Source organism: Rhincodon typus, unplaced genomic scaffold (genome assembly GCF_021869965.1).
Source record: "Rhincodon typus isolate 14 unplaced genomic scaffold, sRhiTyp1.1 hic_rhity00016388, whole genome shotgun sequence".
Lineage (NCBI taxonomy): Eukaryota > Metazoa > Chordata > Chondrichthyes > Orectolobiformes > Rhincodontidae > Rhincodon > Rhincodon typus.
The window spans coordinates 1-5134 of record NW_025982026.1 but is presented as its reverse complement, the minus strand read 5'-3'; the positions used below and the strand labels follow the sequence as shown (position 1 = coordinate 5134).

Genomic DNA, 5134 nt, shown 5'->3' with positions numbered 1-5134 from the left:
GTATGGGGGCAGGTGTAGCACTTCCTGCGGTTGCAGGGAAAAGTGCCGGGTGTGGTGGAGCTGGAGGGGAGTGTGGAGCGGACAAGGGAGTCACGGAGAGAGTTGTCCCTCCGGAAAGCCGATAAGGGTGGGGAGGGAAAGATGTCTTTGGTGGTGGGGTGGGATTGCAGATGGCGGAAGTGTCGGAGGATGATGCGTTGGATCCGGAGGTTGGTGGGGTGGTACGTGAGGACGAGGGGGATTCGTTTTTGGTTCTTATTGCGTGGATGGGGTGTGAGGGATGAGTTGCGGGAGATGTGGGAGACACGGTTGAGGGCGTTCTCGACCACTGAGGGGGGGAAGTTACGGTCCTTGAAAAACGAGGACAACACTCATGGTTCCGAAGTTGTTCGAGGAACTTGCTTAATTACACAGTACTAAACTGCATTGAAATGTACATTTTCAACATTTTCCTCCACTGTCCCCTGAGCCCTTGATGTTTTTACTCTGTAGAAATCTGTCAATCGCATTCTTGAACAGACTCAATAACTAAACTCCACAGACTTTGGGGCACCGAATTTCAAATCTTCACCTCACTCTGAGTTCTCTCCCCTCAGTCTGCTGTTTGGGGTATGTTCCTGTTGTGGGAAATTAACTTCACCGTGTGCCTAGTGCTGCTCCTGGCATGCCCTCTGGCACTGCACTCTTTTTTACACTTGCTCAAGTGTTGCCCTGATCGTGTCATGGTTCCGTGTCACAAGGCTCAGGAAAAGAACACAGAGCAATGTCCAGCAAGATAAATTTTGTTGGTAAAAAGCAGTTCATGCGGCTTTCTGCGTTGTTTAGTCTATTTGCGAGTTTTGCATTATTTAGAATTTTGAAACTGTGCACTTTGTACACAAGTGCGGTTCATTAATATCTATCCTGAGGAGAGGTTGTTGCCAATATTGACTCCTGGGAACAGGACTGTGCACTCTCTTCGAGTCAGGAAAACAATTCCTCACAGATAACGTTACATCCCCACGGTCATGGGCCTTTCATGCCACAAAATTCTTCACAGAATTCGATTCAGCAACAATTCACCTAGTTCGTTTGCAAAATTCACACAACCGACCGGAAACACACGACACCCGCCGTCATCAACCTTCACCATTACTTCATTCAAGGACACGTTCCAAGGCTTTCATGAAGAGTGAATGCATAAGAATGTAACACAAAGTTAAATTGAATTTCACATTTAAAATTGTAAATTAAGAAGAGGCCAGAACTGAATTTAGAATATCAGAATATCATGTTTAGCACCACAGCTAGAACTCCAGCCCGACAATTGAGAAATCTACCCCTGAATCCCCAACATCTACAAGGCAACTCCCTCCATGTGCCCAGTTGGAAACCTATGTGAAGGAGCGTGCTGTCTGATACAGCGCCTGTGAGCATCCTCCATTGTCTGACCTAAAACTGCCAAGGAGCTGTCCATTCCAGTTGTGACAGCGGTGGGGTAAAGGTGAGAAACTTGATATTCAGTGTTGTCGATTCACCATTCTCATCATCATGATCGCAACGTTAAAGAGGTATTTAGACAGACACGTGAACAGTAAGGTAATAGAGAAATACGCAACCATTCGCAGGCAAGTGGGATCAGTTCAGTTCAGAATAGCGTTTGGCACAGACCTATGTTGCACTGTTTTGCGTTCCACGTTATCGTTGACAATTCTCTGCCCGAAACAACACCGAAAGATGGGAACATGGGAACATGAAGAGGCCATTCAAACCGGCTCCGCTGACTCGCCATTCCTTAACATCATGGCTGATCTAAAAATTCAATGGTTTTGCCTATCCCGTCCTCACAACCCACTTTGAGAATCTGGATTTATAGATCTCTAAATATATTCAAGGTGACAAATCAAATGTATAACGGGAATGTTACGTTGCATTTCCCTGTCAACTATGCAGATTTGTGGGACGAGCGGTCGTCTCTGGTTGAACTATTCTCTGAAAACTTGTGTGGGATGGTGACGAACGTCCTCTGGTCAGCAGCAGGGACTGGAATTCAGAATGACAGCAAGTGCAGATGAAGCAGTTTGCACAGAACACCATTGATTCGTTTGGAACCTGAAATGAAAGCCGACTTTGCTGGTTTTGAACACGACCTTTGAATCACAGATCTGTGGTAGTCCACTGCACTGTCCATTGCAACAAGAGCCATCCTCAAGTTGCACTGAGCCCGTTGTGCTCGCGTCTTTCATCAAGCAGCTGTCTTGCCATCGGTTTAGTAAGGACTGTTTGAAATATTAGTCCCTGTGTTGAATGTTAGTTTAAATACTCATCAACAATCCCACTGTATAAACCTGTGCTTCTGATATTTCGTTATTTTTACCTGTTTCTCTTTCATTCCATGTCTGTTTGTTGGAGGACAATTTGGGGGGAATAATGGGAGGGAAAATCGAGCTTCCTCTTATTGTCCAAATTCAACCTACTTTTTAATAGATTTCAGACAACAAGTTCCAATTCTTGATTTCGACTTTACCATAAAGTTGACTGATCAAGAATCTCCGGCGAGATGAACTGATAAGAATCGGATTCTTGCTTCACTTTCTACGAAACTGGCAAGATATAAAGAAGGAGAGCAGCAGTGAAATAGTTGAGAACAGCAACGAGAGTGGGATTCGAACCCACGCGTGCAGAGCACAATGAATTAGCAGTCCATCGCCTTAACCTCTCGGCCACCTCGTCACCCGTTTAGAGAAGGTGACATGTGATCTTATTAAGACCTCATGTTTCTCTCACTTAATTAAATTGTGCAGAGCAGCAAGTATTTCTCCCCCGTGTTTGTGAGATAATATGCAGCAGGGTATGATTTCTAGAGTATGGTATGACCTGTGGGTCACTCCTATTGCGACACACTGCTCTCATGAGCTGAACACAAATGAAGAAATTACTCAATGACGAGATTAGGTGGGTTATGGAGAATGGGTCTGGGTGACATGCTCTGAGGGTCGATGTGGACTTGTTGGGCCGAAGGGCCTGTTTCCACACTGTAGGGATTCTATGATTCTACGATCTATGATCTATTGAATCGAATTCGACGAAGAATTGGAGCCAATTGAATGAAAAGCCTGTTGACAGCGGCGATGTGACATTGTCTGTGAGGAATTGTTTTTCAGACTCGAGGAGAATACACTCTGCTGCTCCCAGAAGTCAGTACTGGGACCAGCTCTCTACTCAACAGATATTAATGACTCGTAATTGTTTACAGAGCGGACAGTTTCAAAATGCTAAATGAGGCAAACCTGACAAATGAACTGCACAATGCAGAAACTGGTCTTTTGTAATGGCATCTGTTGCGCTGAACTTCGCTCTCTTGTTATTTTCCTGAGCCTGACGCTTCAAGAATCGCTGGTCTATGCTAACAAAAGCTGCTCTGGGTGATGCTTGTTCTCACAACATCGGCAATGAACACGCCTCCATGATCACGCTTTCTCAAATTTAAATTGATCCTTCATTGCATTCCTTTAGTACATGTTACGGGGAAATTGTGTACCACAGTTAATGCCGTGGCCGGATTCGAACAAGAGTTGCTGCAGCCGCATCATATAGTCAGGACCTCTATATGGTCACGGCGCCGCACAATGAGGCCTCAGGGAACAGGAAATAAGCGCAGTGCTTCAGGGTGTGACAGGAGCATCACCAGGCACACGACAGGAAAACTTGCCAAACGGCGGACTGAGATGAGGGAACACACAATGGGGAGAATCTTTGGAATTCTGAGCCCCGGAAGTCGTAAATGCTAAGCATTGAGTTTGTAAAAGGCTGTCATTGATAGATTTCGACAGATTTTCAAAACATCAAGGTCTCAGCGAATAGTGTAGAAAAAATGGTTTTGAAGTCGGAGGCCGTCCAAGATCTCATTGAACGGGGAGGTGGGCTCGAAGTGCTGAGTGGCCACATCATACTCCTATTTCTTACAGTTTAAAATGAAGACTTTCTGCATTTTATTCACTTGGTGAATGTGATTCATTTTCATATGGAAATGATTTTTTGCTGGAGTGCGATATTGGATGTATTTTTCAATGAGCATTTGAGTTTTACAACGGTTATACCAGCAGTTTCCTCAGACAAGGAAGTGACCACTGCTGCAGACGACTATATAATCCCAGTTCCCAGGCCTGGAATCAGAGAAACTCAATGCCCCACTATTCTATATTTTCGAGTAAATCTGATTCTGACACTAAATCCCGACCCCTGCATATGCCTGATAAACGCTAAACCACTTGTTTCACAGAATTGTCGTCAATCTCCCTTAAAAATATTCATGGACACTACAGAAGATATCCTGGCATTTTCCCAAGACTGGATAAAATGGAATGAAATGCTTGGTTCGGCTGGGATTGTTCTCCTTGGAACAAAGGAGGCTGGGGGTGGGGAGATTTATAACCACACAATAACATTTATAAATATTCAATATTCTTAGGGACCTTGAAAGAGTGGATATGGACAGGTGGTTTGCCTTAGTGTGAGAATCGAGAGCCAAAGGACACAATCTCAGAACAAGGTGTTGCCCATTTAATTCTGAAACGAAGAGGAATTGTGTTGCTCAGGACCCAGTAATTGTCTGGAATTGTCTCTCTGAATTGTTGAGTATTTTCAAGCTGAGCTAGACAGATGTTTAATCAGTAAGGAGATCAAGGGTTATTCACATGGGGCAGGAGAATGGAGTTGAAGATTACCAGATCAGCCATGACACCATTGAATAGCGGAGCAGACTTGATGAGCTGACTGGCTTACTTCTGCTTCTGCATCATTTGGCCTATGGTCCCATTGATCGAAAAGTTTAAAATTGTGAGGGAGTTGGATAAAGTGGTAGAAAAGGTCTACTTATTTGATCAGACAGATCAGTAACGAACTTCATTAGCTGATGAAGAACAAATGTGCTGTGACCTGGAGACAACAAATGGCACTCTACATACCACAGATTGAAGAAATGACGGGAGGGAAAGTGGTGTTCCTTTTCACTATTCCAGTTTAGTATGCAATTTAAACATTTTAAAGTGATAGGTTGTAATTCTTGATTTCGACTTTACTGTCGTGTCGACAATTCAAGAATCTCTCTGACATAAACTGATAAGAATTGGGCGTCAAGTCCAATTTGTACAAA

The 5134-nt window shown here is 44.1% G+C and overlaps 1 non-coding gene across 1 annotated transcript; it reads right to left on the bottom strand.

Moving 5' to 3' along the window:
* Positions 1-2630: 2630 nt before the first annotated feature.
* On the bottom strand, positions 2631-2712 carry trnas-gcu. The gene has a single exon. It is a non-coding gene; the product is annotated as a tRNA-Ser (tRNA).
* Positions 2713-5134: the final 2422 nt, after the last annotated feature.